Below are 16,202 nucleotides of genomic sequence, written 5' to 3'. Positions count from 1 at the left end.
ATAAATGACCCTGGATCAGTGGGGGGACACACACTGTCCGTAGTGCTGAGCTATTAACCCACATTTTGTTTTTTGGGGACCAATGTTGGTTCAATTACTTGAATTGCATTTAGTTCTGTTTTTTTTGTGAGCCCAATGCACCACTTCTCTAGAGAGAAATCAAATAATTCACAAATGTTTTGGGCAACTGAATGTTCACTATTCTGGGCTTTGGAATTTCCATTAAAAAGCAAAAAAAGTAGTTTTATGTCATTATATTTAATAATGCATTTAATGTGATTATTTTTTAATAATCGGACGGAAACTGAAGCGACCCATAAAAGCACTAATTGCTCAGCACTAACTGTCAGCGAAGTTTCACGAGTTGAATAATAGAATAAGATATTTCACTGTCATTAAATGAGTGTAGAAAAGCTCTTTGCAATGCAGTTAGTCAATGTTAGTTATGACTTTAGTTAGTTAGTTAGTTAGTTATGGCACATTAACACTACCCTCAAGTGGAGGCTGGTGGGAGGAGCTATAGGAGGACAGGCTCATTGTAAAGACTGGAATGGAATAAATGGAATGGTATCGAACACATCAACAATATGGAAACTATGTGTACGTCTCTGTTCTATTCCAGCCATTACAACGAGCCCATCCTCCTATAGCTCCTCCCACCAGCCTCCACTTGAGGGTAGTGTTAATGTGCCAACTAACAGTGGACATATAGTTTACACAGTTTAGTAAAGTTCAGTGAAGTATTACTGAAATATTGGAGTAGAAGAACTTGAAGGAGGAGAGGAGGAGAGGAAGAGTAGAATAGTTAAGTCACACATGGCCTGGAGAGAGAAATGCGTTTTCCTGCTGTCTGAGAGCTGGAGAGAGGGAGAGTTTAGATAAAAAGAGGGAGAGACGAGAGATAAAAAGAATAAACAGATATTCAGTGAAGGGTGCTGGAGAGAGGGGGAAGGAGAGGGGGTGAAAGACAGAATAAACATATTATAGACAGAGATAGAGAGGGAAAGAAAGAGGGGGAGAGAGAAAATGATAAACAGATATTCAGGGCAGAGAGCTGGAGAAAAGGGGAAGGAGAGGAAAGAATAGACAAATATTACTCAGAGATAGAGAGAGGGAGAGAAAGAGAGGGAGAAGGAGTGAAAGAGAGAGAGAGAAGAGACGGATGTACTTGTAGATAGAGCCTCTAGTCAGTGAGCTATAGTCTTCTGATGCTGACCCAATTCCAGGCTCTCACAAAGAGGTCCATTCAGGACCCCGGACAGGGTTGTCTGTCAGTGTGCCTGAGCACAAAGGTGGACACAGTCTGGTTTCATCAGCCCTTCTCTCTCATCACGCCTCTCTTCCCCACAGCCTTGGACTGTCCAGACAGCACCACACAGATTACATTTCCCCCTCAACACACAGAGAGAGAGGCCTCATTCTGTCAGAGAGAGAGCGAGAGAGAGAGAGAGAGAGAGAGGCCTCATTCTGTCAGAGAGAGAGAGATAGGCCTCATTCTGTCAGAGAGCGAGAGAGAGAGTGAGAGAGCGAGAGAGAGAGAGAGAGAGGCCTCATTCTGTCAGAGAGAGAGCGAGAGCGAGAGAGAGAGAGAGAGGCCTCATTCTGTCAGAGAGAGAGAGATAGGCCTCATTCTGTCAGAGAGCGAGAGAGAGAGAGCGAGAGAGAGAGGCCTCATTCTGTCAGAGAGCGAGAGAGAGAGAGAGGCCTCATTCTGTCAGAGAGAGAGAGAGAGGCCTCATTCTGTCAGAGAGAGAGAGAGAGGCCTCATTCTGTCAGAGAGAGAGAGAGAGGCCTCATTCTGTCAGAGAGAGAGAGAGAGAGAGAGAGAGCCTCGTTCTGTCAGAGAGCGAGAGCGAGAGAGCGCGAGAGAGAGAGGCCTCATTCTGTCAGAGAGAGAGAGCGAGAGAGCGAGAGAGAGAGAGAGGCCTCATTCTGTCAGAGACAGCGCGAGAGAGGCCTCATTCTGTCAGAGAGAGAGAGAGAGAGAGAGAGGCCTCATTCTGTCAGAGAGAAAGAGAGATATAATAACTCTTGCTCTAGTCATGCTCAACATGAGCTCCTGATATATTTCATATTTCTTTGTTTTTAGAATGAGATAAACACTCTAATCGAAAAAGAATTCCAGACAAGAAGTGATGAACAACAACTCTATTCACTCAGAATTGAGAAAAAGTAACTTTGCGCCTCAAGTTTAAGAAGTTTTGACTCTAGCTAGCTACACAACAAGGACCTAGCCAGCAGCTATGTCAGAAGAAACGAGCTAGAAGAAACCTAGCAAGGGGAGTTAATACAACTACATCAAACGACCAAACTGAGTGAGTAAACCTAAAAGGAGCACAGACTAACTTTAAACATATCCTCTGTTTTTTTGTGTGAGGATTTGTCACTCTTTTTGCTGTTTTTTTAACTAAATACGCGCAAGCTAGCAACAGCAGCAGACGAACAAATCGGTTGCCATGGTAACGGGGCGGCAGAACAGCGCAGCAGCAGTAGTAGCAGAGCCCACAGGCACCATGTCCCCACTCCCCCTTAGTGCAGAATCCATTCTCTACCATAAAGAGGCCAAAAATGACACAACGAGGAAAGCTTTTAAACAGAAACTACTAAAGGGGAGGCCAGAAACCCTTTTCGCAGACCTCTACAAAAACGGTGAAATGAGTAATCTCATCTTCCTCACTGACCAGCCAAATGCATGGCGCTCAGCAGTCTGCTCTCACTACCCATTCATAAAGAAAGAGGGAATCTGTAACGGGTGGAAGCTGAAAGTCAAAGAGACGGACGACCCTGACAGCACCATGATACCAATCAACCTCTACAAGACTGGGACTGTCATGGTGCAAGGTAACATTAGGCTGTTTGAAACAGACTTTCAGACCATTAAGGAGAGAGCAGAGAGAGAGAAGGACACCACCAGTGACATGCCCTCCCACAAGACAAACTCCACCAGCACCACCCTCACCCCTACTCTCCCCACCCAAAAAGGCACATCCAGCACCTCTCTTCCCACCATAGTGGAGGAGAGCGACCCCCTCAGTGGAGCAGGCTCAGGCCCTCCTCACTACCATGGCTGCTATGAGGAATGATTTAACCAAACTGGAGGGGGAGGTGGTCCTGCTGAGGGAGAGCGTGAGCAAACAGCAACCAGACAACCACACCTTAGAGGAGCTCCTAACCAAGGTGTGGACAGAGCAGGATAGCAGCCTTGCAACACAGCTGAAAGAGGTTCAGCAAGAGAGAGACGGACTCAAGAGAGAGCTGGCTCCACCCCGCCAAGATCACCGAGACAACACCCCGGATCAGCACCCTGGAACCCCCAGCCACGACCACAGCACCACCAACCTCAATGCCCACCACAGCCAGCTTCAGAGCCACCCAGACGAGGCCTCCCACCCCCCTGCCCCCCATCGCAGACCCACATTTGGAGGAGCCACAGCCCAGCAGGCAGAGCTACGCACAGGCTGTGAGAGGAGCAACTGGCCCAGCCCCCACCAACCAAATGAGTGAGGAGAGATCTTAAATCTTTTTACGTTGCATGTTGGAATTTACATGGATTGAAGTCCTCTGCTTTTGGACTAAAAAGCAGAAACCCAGACTTCCTGAAAGAAATTGATGATGTTGATATTGTAGTACTACAGGAAACATGGTGCAGAGGTGATGTTTCCACTGGCTGTCCACTAGGTTATAGGGAGATAATCATACCATCCACTGGCTGTCCACTAGGTTATAGGAAGATAATCATACCATCCACTGGCCGTCCACTAGGTTATAGGAAGATAATCATACCATCCACTGGCTGTCCACTAGGTTATAGGAAGATAATCATACCATCCACTGGCTGTCCACTAGGTTATAGGAAGATAATCATACCATCCACTGGCTGTCCACTAGGTTATAGGGAGATAATCATACCATCCACTGGCTGTCCACTAGGTTATAGGGAGATAATCATACCATCCACTGGCCGTCCACTAGGTTATAGGGAGATAATCATACCATCCACTAAATGAAAAGGAATCAAACAGGGCAGAGACTCAGGGGGAATGCTAATATGGTATAAATCTGAACTAATTCATTCAATCGAATTGATCAAAACAGGAGAATTCTTTATATGGTTAAGAATCAACAAGGAGACTATCTTGACAGATAAAAACATCTTCCTCTGTGCCACATACATTCCCCCCTCAGAGTCACCCTACTTCAATGAAGAGAGTTTCTCCATTCTAGAGGGGGAAATTAGTCACTTTCAGGCCCAAGACAACGTACTGGTCTGTGGAGACCTGAATGCTAGAACAGCAGAAGAACAAGACACTATTAACAGTCATGGGGATAAACACCTACCAGGAAGCAACAACCTTTCCCTCCCCACAGAAACAACTATGACAAAGTGAAAAACAAAAACGGAGTACAGCTCGTGAAGCTCTGTCGAACACTGGGTCTGTACATAGTCAATGGTAGGCTGGGAGGGGACTCTTTTGGTAGGTACACCTACAGCTCTGTGGAACACTGGGTCTGTACATAGAACACTCTTTTGGGGTACTACAGCTCTGTGGAACACTGGGTCTGTACATAGTCAATGGTAAGCTGGGAGGGGACTCTTTTGGTAGGTACACCTACAGCTCTGTGGAACACTGGGTCTGTACATAGTCAATGGTAGGCTGGGAGGGGACTCTTTTGGTAGGTACACCTACAGCTCTGTGGAACACTGGGTCTGTACATAGTCAATGGTAGGCTGAGAGGGGACTCTTTTGGTAGGTACACCTACAGCTCTGTGGAACACTGGGTCTGTACATAGTCAATGGTAGGCTGGGAGAGGACTCTTTTGGTAGGTACACCTACAGCTCATCCCTTGGCAGCAGCACTGTAGACTACTTCCTCACCGACCTAAACCCAGAGTCTCTCAGAGCCTTCTTTTTGTACAGTCAGCCCACAGCCCACTAACACCTCTCTCAGACCAACCCAGAGTCTCTCAGAGCCTTCACAGTCAGCCCACTAACACCTCTCTCAGACCAACCCAGAGTCTCTCAGAGCCTTCACAGTCAGCCCACTAACACCTCTCTCAGACCAACCCAGAGTCTCTCAGAGCCTTCACAGTCAGCCCACTAACACCTCTCTCAGACCAACCCAGAGTCTCTCAGAGCCTTCACAGTCAGCCCACTAACACCTCTCTCAGACCAACCCAGAGTCTCTCAGAGCCTTCACAGTCAGCCCACTAACACCTCTCAGACCAACCCAGAGTCTCTCAGAGCCTTCAAGTCAGCCAGAGTCTCTCAGAGCCTTCACAGTCAGCCCACTAACACCTCTCTCAGACCAACCCAGAGTCTCTCAGAGCCTTCACAGTCAGCCCACTAACACCTCTCTCAGACCAACCCAGAGTCTCTCAGAGCCAACAGCCCACTAACACCTCTCTCAGACCAACCCAGAGTCTCTCAGAGCCTTCACAGTCAGCCCACTAACACCTCTCTCAGACCAACCCAGAGTCTCTCAGAGCCTTCACAGTCAGCCCACTAACACCTCTCTCAGACCAACCCAGAGTCTCTCAGAGCCTTCACAGTCAGCCCACTAACACCTCTCTCAGACCAACCCAGAGTCTCTCAGAGCCTTCACAGTCAGCCCACTAACACCTCTCTCAGACCAACCCAGAGTCTCTCAGAGCCTTCACAGTCAGCCCACTAACACCTCTCTCAGACCAACCCAGAGTCTCTCAGAGCCTTCACAGTCAGCCCACTAACACCTCTCTCAGACCAGAGTCTCCAGAGCCTTCACACAGCCCACTAACACCTCTCAGACCAACCCAGAGTCTCTCAGAGCCTTCACAGTCAGCCCACTAACACCTCTCTCAGACCAACCCAGAGTCTCTCAGAGCCTTCACAGTCAGCCCACTAACACCTCTCTCAGACCAACCCAGAGTCTCTCAGAGCCTTCACAGTCAGCCCACTAACACCTCTCTCAGACCAACCCAGAGTCTCTCAGAGCCTTCACAGTCAGCCCACTAACACCTCTCTCAGACCAACCCAGAGTCTCTCAGAGCCTTCACAGTCAGCCCACTAACACCTCTCTCAGACCAACCCAGAGTCTCTCAGAGCCTTCACAGTCAGCCCACTAACACCTCTCTCAGACCAACCCAGAGTCTCTCAGAGCCTTCACAGTCAGCCCACTAACACCTCTCTCAGACCAACCCAGAGTCTCTCAGAGCCTTCACAGTCAGCCCACTAACACCTCTCTCAGACCACAGTAAAATCACAGTGTATCTGAGAAGAGCAGAATCCAACCATGAAGCATCACGGCCCAATAAATTACATGGTACAAAACAGGCCTATAGATGCAGTGCAAACAGTACAGACATCTACCAAAAAGCAATTAGTAGCCAAAAAATACAATCTCTCCTTGACGTTTTAGCCTTAACATTCTCCTACAACAATGAAGGTGTAAATTTGGCTGTTTGGAACATAAACGTTATATTTGACAAATTAGCCTCCTTGGCTAATTTAAAGAAGCATAAGAGCAAACCAGAAATAACAGATAATGAAAAATGGTTTGATAATGATTGCAAAAATCTAAGAAAGTAATTGAGAAATACAGTATATCTAATCAAAAACACAGAGAACCAGACGAACAAAAATATATGCCTTCAATATGGGGAAACACTGAAGCAATACAAACACACCCTAAGAACAAAAAAGGAACAGCACATTAGAAATCAGCTGGATGGAATTGAGGAATCCATAGAATCAAACCACTTCTGGGAGAATTGGAATAAATTAAACAAACCTCATCATGAGGAATTGGCAAACCAAAATGGGGATATGTGGAGAAATCACTTTGCAAACCTCTACAGCAATATAACAAAGAGCCCAGAACAAAAAGATATACAAGAAAAATTACAAATCCTTGAATCAGCAGTCAAAGACTATCAGAATACTGTGGATACCCCAATTACAGAAGAAGACTTATTGGGAAAACTATGCACTCTCCAACTCAAAAAGGCCTGTGGTGCTGATGGTATTTTAAATGAAATGATCAAATATACAGACCACAAATTCAAATTGGCTATACTCAAACTATTCAACATTATCCTCACTGCAGGTATTTCCCCCAATATTTGGATCCAGTGATTGATAACACCTATCTATAAAAATTGAGACAAATTTGACCCAAATAATTACAGAGGAATTTGCGTTAACAGCAACTTGGGGAAAATTCTCTGCAGTATTATAAATAGTAGACTACATCATTTCCTTGACGAACACAACATCCTGAGTAGAAGCCAGATTGGATTTTTTTTAAATGATCGTACAACAGACCACATTTACACCCTCCACACTCTAATTGATAAACAAGTCAACCAAAACAAAGGCAAAATCTACTTGTGTTTTGTAAATTTCAAGAAAGCATTTGATTCAATTTGGCACGAAGGTCTTTTTTAAAATAAACTAATAGAAAGTGATATTGAAGGGAAAACATGATTTTATTAAATCAATGTACACTAAAAACAAATGTGCGGTTAAAATTGGCAACAAGCAAACAGACTTCTTCTCTCAGAGACGTGGAGTGAAACAGGGGTGGCCAATAAGTCCAACACTATTTAACATCTACATAAATGAGTTAACAACAAGCAAACAGACTTCTTCTCTCAGGGACGGGGAGTGAAACAGGGCTGCCCAATAAGTCCAACACTATTTAACATCTACATAAATGAGTTAACAACAAGCAAACAGACTTCTTCTCTCAGGGACGGGGAGTGAAACAGGGGTGGCCAATAAGTCCAACACTATTTAACATCTACATAAATGAATTGGCAAAAACATTAGAAGAATCGGCAACACCTGGCATCACATCAACATTGAAATCAAGTGTCTGCTGTACGCAGATGACCTGGTGCTGCTGTCTCCCACTAAAGAGGGTCTGCTGTAGACAGATGACCTGGTGCTGCTGTCTCCCACTAAAGAGGGGTTACAGCAGCACCTAGATCATCTTCACAGGTTCTGTCAGACCTGGGCTCTGACCGTTAACCTAAAAAAAACGAATATAATGATATTCCAAAAAAGGTCCGGAAATAAGGATGACAAATATAAATTCTATTTGGACACAGTTCTATTAGAACACACCAAAAACTACACATGTTGAGGACTAAATATCAGCAACACAGGTAGCTTTCACATGGCTGTGAATGAGCTGAGAGACAAAGCAAGATGAGCATTTTATGCCATTAAAAGGAACATCAAAAACGAAATTCCAATTAGAATCTGGCTCAACATTTTTCAATCAGTTATAGAACCATGGCAGTGAAGTATGGGGTCCAATCTCTAATAATGAATTTACCAAATGGGACAAACATCCAATCGAAATACTGCATGCAGAGTTTTGCAAGACTGTATTGCCAGTGCAAAGAAAAACTCCAAATAACGCATGTAGAGCAGAATTGGGCCAATACCCCCTCCTCATTCGAATAGAAAAAAAGAGCCATCAAATTTTACAACCATCTAAAAACAAGTGACCCCAAAACATTCCATCACACAGCTCTACAATGTCAAGAGATGAAACAAGAGAAGAGTCCCCTCAGCCAGCTGGTTCTGAGGCTCAGTTCACCAACCCAAACCAACCCCATAGAGCCTCAGGACAGCACTCAGAAAATCTGGCCCAACCAAATCATCACAAAACAAAAATAAAAATATATCATCTATTGGAAAGACACCACAAAAACTTCAATGCTATTTAGCTCTAAACAGACAGTACATGGTGGCAGACTATCTGACCACTGTGACTGATAGAAAACGGAGGAAAACATTGACTAGGTATAGACTCAGTGAGCACAGTCTGGCTATAGAGACCGGTCGTCACAGACAAACCTGGCTGCCCAGAGAGGACAGTCTGGCTATAGAGACCGGTCATCACAGACAAACCTGGCTGCCCAGAGAGGACAGTCTGGCTACAGAGACCGGTCGTCACAGACAAACCTGACTGCCCAGAGAGGACAGTCTGGCTACAGAGACCGGTCGTCACAGACAAACCTGGCTGCCCAGAGAGGACAGTCTGGCTACAGAGACCGGTCGTCACAGACAAACCTGGCTGCCCAGAGAGGACAGTCTGGCTACAGAGACCGGTCGTCACAGACAAACCTGGCTGCCCAGAGAGGACAGTCTGGCTACAGAGACCAGTCGTCACAGACAAACCTGGCTGCCCAGAGAGGACAGTCTGGCTACAGAGACCGGTCGTCACAGACAAACCTGGCTGCCCAGAGAGGACAGTCTGGCTACAGAGACCGGTCGTCACAGACAAACCTGGCTGCCCAGAGAGGACAGGCTGTGCTCACTCTGCTCCAGGGGAGAGGTAGAGACAGAGCTGCATTTCCTATTACACTGTGACAAATACTCAGACCGAAGAGAATATTTCTTTCCCAAAATTATAATTCAATACAAAGAATTTGAACCTATAAAAGATGAAGAAAAAATAAAATATTTATTGGGTGAAAAGCAAAGTTGTGCAGTTTTGGCAGCCAAATATGTGTCCTCCTGCTACAACCTGAGGGACAGCCAGTGAAAAGTGAAAAGTATGGTTGATAATATTTCCCATCTTGTTTTATTTTGTCTTTCATACCATGTCATGTGTCTTCTCAGTCATGATGACACTGGTCCACTACCATTGCTTTAATGTATTGTTGTTCTCATTAATGTTGTTGTTGAAGTTGTTGTTAATGTTAATCCCATGTCCACTACTACTATTATTATTGCTGTTGGTCCCACCATTTATTTATATATATATATATTATATATAAATATATATTTTTATTTTTCGATATGTATACTTTGACAAGGTAAGGAATAATGAACTTGCCATGTCAATAAAGTAAATTGAATTGAGAGAGAGGCCTCAATCTGTCAGAGAGAGAGAGAGAGAGAGAGAGAGAGAGAGGCCTCATTCTGTCAGAGAGAGAGAGAGACCTCATTCTGTAAGAGAGAGAGAGAGAGGCCTCATTCTGTTAGAGAGAGAGAGGCCTCATTCTGTCAGAGAGAGAGAGAGAGGCCTCATTCTGTCAGAGAGAGAGAGAGAGGCCTCATTCTGTCAGAGAGAGAGGCCTCATTCTGTCAGAGAGAGAGAGAGAGAGAGGCCTCATTCTGTCAGAGAGAGAGAGAGAGAGAGAGAGAGAGAGAGGCCTCATTATGTCAGAGATAGAGAGGGAGATAAAGAGAGAGAGAGAGGCCTCATAAAGTCAGAGAGAGAGAGAGAGAAAGAGATGCCTCATTATGTCAGAGAGAGAGAGAGAGAGAGATAGAGAGAAAGGCCTCATTCTGTCAGAGAGAGAGAGGCCTCATTCTTTCAGAGAGAGAGATAGAGAAAGAGAAAGAGGCCTCATTATGTCAGAGAGAGAGAGAGGTCTCATTCTGTCAGAGAGAGAGAGAGTGAGGGGCCTCATTCTGTCAGAGAGAGAGGACGCATTCTGTCAGAGAGAGAGAGAGAGGTCTCATTCTGTCAGAGAGAGAGAGAGAGAGAGGCCTCATTCTGTCAGAGAGAGAGAGAGAGAGAGAGCCTCATTCTTTCAGAGAGAGAGAGAGAGAGATTCTTTCAGAGAGAGAGAGAGAGATTCTGTCAGAGATAGAGAGAGAGAGAGGCCTCATTCTTTCAGAGATAGAGAGAGAGAGGCCTCATTCTTTCAGAGAGAGAGAGAGAGAGAGAAGTATCATTCTGTCAGAGAGAGAGAGAGTGAGGGGCCTCATTCTGTAAGAGAGAGAGAGAGAGAGAGAGAGAGAGGCCTCATTATGTCAGAGAGAGAGAGAGAGGTCTCATTATGTCAGAGAGAGAGAGATATACATATATATACAAATATACAGACAACAAATTCCAATTGGCTATACTAAAACTCTTTAACATCATACTTAGCTCTGGCATCTTCCCCAATATTTGGAACCAAGGACTGATCACCCCAATCCACAAAAGTGGAGACAAATTTGACCCCAATAACTACCGTGGAATCTGTGTCAACAGTAACCTTGGGAAAATCCTCTGCATTATTATTAACAGCAGACTCGTACATTTCCTCAATGAAAACAATGTACTGAGCAAATGTCAAATTGGCTTTTTACCAAATTACCGTACAACAGACCATGTATTCACCCTGCACACCCTAATTGACAACCAAACAAACCAAAACAAAGGCAAAGTCTTCTCATGCTTTGTTGATTTCAAAAAAGCCTTCGACTCAATCTGGCATGAGGGTCTGCTATACAAACTGATGGAAAGTGGTGTTGGGGGTAAAACATACGTCATTATAAAATCCATGTACACAAACAACAAGTGTGCGGTTAAAATTGGCAAAAAACACACACATTTCTTCACACAGGGTCGTGGGGTTAGACAGGGATGCAGCTTAAGCCCCACCCTCTTCAACATATATATCAACAAATTGGCGCGGGCACTAGAAAAGTCTGCAGCACCCGGCCTCACCCTACTAGAATCCGAAGTCAAATGTCTGCTGATGATCTGGTGCTTCTGTCACCAACCAAGGAGGGCCTACAGCAGCACCTAGATCTTATGCACAGATTCTGTCAGACCTGGGCCCTGACAGTAAACCTCAGTAAGACCAAAATAATGGTGTTCCAAAAAAGGTCCAGTCACCAGGACCACAAATACAAATTCCATCTAGACACTGTTGCCCTAGAGCACACAAAAAACTATACATACCTCGGCCTAAACATCAGCGCCACAGGTAACTTCCACAAAGCTGTGAACGATCTGAGAGACAAGGCAAGAAGGGCATTCTATGCCATCAAAAGAAACATAAATTTCAACATACCAATTACGATTTGGCTAAAAATACTTGAATCAGTCATAGAGCCCATTGCCCTTTATGGTTGTGAGGTCTGGGGTCCGCTCACCAATCAAGACTTCACAAAATGGGACAAACACCAAATTGAGACTCTGCACGCAGAATTCTGCAAAAAATATCCTCCGTGTACAATGTAGAACACCAAATAATGCATGCAGAGCAGAATTAGGCCGATACCCACTAATTATCAAAATCCAGAAAAGAGCTGTTAAATTCTACAACCACCTAAAAGGAAGCGATTCACAAACCTTCCATAACAAAGCCATCACCTACAGAGAGATGAACCTGGAGAAGAGTCCCCTAAGCAAGCTGGTCATGGGGCTCTGTTCACAAACACAAACACACCCTACAGAGCCCCAGGACAACAGCACAATTAGACCCAACCAAATCATGAGAAAACAAAAAGATAATTACTTAACACATTGGAAAGAATTAACAAAAAAACAGAGCAAACTAGAATGCTATTTGGCCCTACACAGAGAGTACACAGCGGCAGAATACCTGACCACTGTGACTGACCCAAAATTAAGGAAAGCTTTGACTATGTACAGACTCAGTGAGCATAGCCTTGCTATCTCAAGAGAAGACAGGCTATGTGCTCACTGCCCACAAAATGAGGTGGAAACTGAGCTGCACTTCCTAACCTCCTGCCCAATGTATTAGAGAGACATATTTCCCTCAGATTACACAGATCCACAAAGAATTCAAAAACAAATCCAATTTTGAAAAACTCCCATATCTACTGGGTGAAATTCCACAGTGTGCCATCACAGCAGCAAGATTTGTGACCTGTTGCCACGAGAAACCAGTGAAGAACACACACCATTGTAAATACAACCCATATTTATGCTTATTTATTTTATCTTGTGTCCTTTAACCATTTGTACATTGCTAAAACACTGTATATATATATATAATATGACATTTGTAATGTCTTTACTGTTTTGAAACTTCTGTATGTGTAATGTTTACTGTTAATTTTTGTTGTTTTTCACTTTATATATTCACTTTGTATGTTGTCTACCTCACTTGCTTTGGCAATGTTAACACATGTTTCCCATGCCAATAAAGCCCTTGAATTGAATTGAATTGAGAGAGAGAGTGAGGGGCCTCATTCTGTCAGAGAGAGAGAGAGAGGCCTCATTTTGTCATAGAGAGAGAGGTAGAGAGAGAGAGAGGCCTCAATCTGTCATAGAGAGAGAGAGAGGTAGAGAGAGAGAGAGGTTTAATAGGTTGCTGTGAATGTGGTAGTTGTGCGTAAGTGAGATGATATCTAGGTTATTGAACGTTTGTGTGTGAGTGGATGTGTGCCGATGTTTAGGTCATGAAGGTGTGTGTGTGTGTGTGTGTGTGTGTGTGTGAATGAGATGGTGCAGTATATAGGTTGTCCAGGTTTCCCCGCTGTAGAGCTCAGGTGCTCCGCCTATCTAAGGCAACACTCTCCCTAGCAGTGTGTGTGTGTGTGTGTGTGTGTGTGTGTGTGTGTGTGTGTGTATGCAAAGAAGTGTTATGTGTGAGAGAGAAGCAGAGATGTTTGTCTGTTTTGAAAACCTTATGCATCCGTATTACACACATATTTCATTATCTAACAGAACTGAGACAGTTTGAGTTTAACTAGTTCACAGGGCTAAACAATGGAGTCTTTAGGTCAGCTCTATGGCCTTTGGGCTCCCTGGGAAGACACACAAACACGCACACACACACACACACACACACACACACACACAAATATAAAAACGCAGCGGGTGATTTGGCCTTGAAGTGATGATTTACCACCCAGCTCAGGGCTGTCTGAACACACACACACACACAGAGCGGGTGAGATGGGGATCTAAAGTAATGATCTGCCTCGCACACACAAAGGGGCGGAAGTCCCCTGATTGGAGACACATGGCGGTTTATTGTCTGAAAACAGTTCTGCAATCACAGCAGCTTGCTTTTCTCTGAGGACTTCAAGACTCAACAAGCATTAACTGTATGTGAAACAGACCCCCATGCAAACACATGAAACAAGATGCATCTCATTTGGGACTATGACAATAATCAACAGAGATGATAGTACAGGAAGTGGATAGATGATCTCTTTGTGCTTTTGGTTGGTCTTCAACTCCAGACTAACCCATTGAGAAAACTCAACAAGTAACACACACTCCCACACTCCATGTCTGCTTGGTGCATTGTGTATACATCTAACCAGCTTGAGAAAATAAAGACAGCAAAAGAGTTTTGGATAGAAGAGAGAGAGAGAGAGAGAGAGAGAGAGAGAGAGAGAGAGAGAGAATAAACAGCTTGAGAAAATGGAGGGAGAAAGAGTTATGGAGATTTAGAGAGGAAGAGAGATGGGAAGAGGCAGTTGGAGAGGGAGAAAGAGGGGGAAGAGGTGAGAGAGAATTGGAGTGGAAAAGAGAGAGAAAGAGAGTCTGTCAGACAGAGAAAGCTAGAGCGTGTTGGAGAGCTTACATGAGCAGCAGCTGTTTGGATCGTTAAGTGCTTTAGCCCAAGTCAGAGATCACTGATCGACAGTACACCACACTCACTGTATTAACTCCCTGTTCCTACTGGCCCAGTGAGCGTGTTTGCATGTGTGGATGTGGATGTCCAAATAAGTGAGCGTCTACACCTGAATGACAGTGTGTTTGAGTGTGTGACTGTGTGTGTCTGCATTAGACCTGTATTATGAGAGGGCAGGGAACACCTGGGCCCCTGTTCTCCCCATCCCCCTCTCCCTCTCCCTTTCTCTCTCCATCCCACCCCACATCTCCCAGCTCGGCCCAGCTGGTTCCCATCGAGGGAGGGATGAGGGGGAAGGCGGGAGGGAGAGAAGCAGGGAAGGAGAGGGGAGGATAAGACATTTAGAAGGGTGTATCTTTCACATCCACTGACTTTGCTGGACTATCAGTCTCATCTCACATGCAAATACAGCATTACAATGACTTTGAAAAACTCAGAAAATAAAAATCCAAAAGGCTCATAACATTACGGTCTGCACCATCTGGAATATACACTTTCTGATCCCACAATCCTGTTTCAGGGGAACTCCAGTCACCCTTGACCTTTTGGGTGAACACTGTGGCTTATAGAGGAGGGGGTAAGGGGGCCGAGGGATACTGGGGGACTTCAGTCAGCCTTCTGAGAGTAGGCAGGGGGAGAGGGAGAAGGGGTTCCACATCTGGAACACATTATGGAGCACACTATTTATCAGTTGAAAGGAAGGGAAGAGATACAGTACAGAGACAATTTGGAGAGCAATAGAGAATTGAGGGGAAGAGAGAGTACAGTGAGAGAGAGAGAGAGAGAGAGAGAGAGAGAGAACAAGAGAGAACGAGAAAGAGTGAACAGAGAAGGGGGAGGGCAGGGTGTCGAAGGAAAAAGAGAGGGCTCTGAAAGCCTTTCATTGCATGTGTCTGATACAACATGTCAACACACATAATGGAGTTGAATCACATCCTTACACTACTACAGGGACATTATGTCTATAATCTCCACACTCCAATTCATTGTTGTGTGAGATAACAACACAATGCACCACAAATATGCTATGATAGTCATAAAAGAGCAGGACCACACACACACACACACACACATACACACACACACACACATTAAGCAATAATTCCTGAGGTTCCTGTGGTAATTCCTGTGGTATATGGCCAATGTACCATGGCTAAGGGCTGTTCTTATGCACGACGCAAATCGGAGTGCCTGGATACAGCCCTTAGCCATGATATATTGGCCATATATCACAAACCTCTGAGGTGCCTTATTGCTATTATAAACTGGTTACCAATGTAATTAGAGCAGTAAAAATACATATTTTGTCATACCAGTGGAATACGGTTGAACCACCCAGTTTATAATACAGGACAAACTCTTACATTCATGCATTCACAACCACATGACTCAAGTTACAATCTGTACAGATCAGCATAGACCAGTTGTAGTTGATTACAGGGAGAGTGTTTAGCATTGATGTCATTGGGGATCAGCACTGAAACAAGATGTGTGTGTGTATGTTAGTTAGGTATCATAACATCTGAAGTGCAGCTGTGAATGATCTCTTGTTTCACTGCTACAAGCCTGACAATCAAGACTAGTGATCTCTCTAGGACTGGCCTTGTAGAACAGCACCCTCTGCTGACAGTGTGAGAAACACTATAGGGAAGTGGTGCAGAAATGTATCTAGACTGCATTGACCACATTGAACCTGTAGATGGCACCATTTCCTATGAAAATATAGGCCATGTCATCGCACTGATTACATTTATTTGTCTTCTTCTATTTAACCAGACAAGTAAGTTAATAACTAATTCTTATTATTTACAATGATCGCCTACCCCAAATAATGCTGGGGCAACTGTGCACCACCCTGTTGTACTCCCAA

The sequence above is a fragment of the Oncorhynchus tshawytscha genome, linkage group LG31 (genome assembly GCF_018296145.1).
Source record: "Oncorhynchus tshawytscha isolate Ot180627B linkage group LG31, Otsh_v2.0, whole genome shotgun sequence".
In the NCBI taxonomy this organism is placed as follows: Eukaryota; Metazoa; Chordata; class Actinopteri; order Salmoniformes; family Salmonidae; genus Oncorhynchus; species Oncorhynchus tshawytscha.
This window is presented reverse-complemented; position numbering follows the sequence as displayed.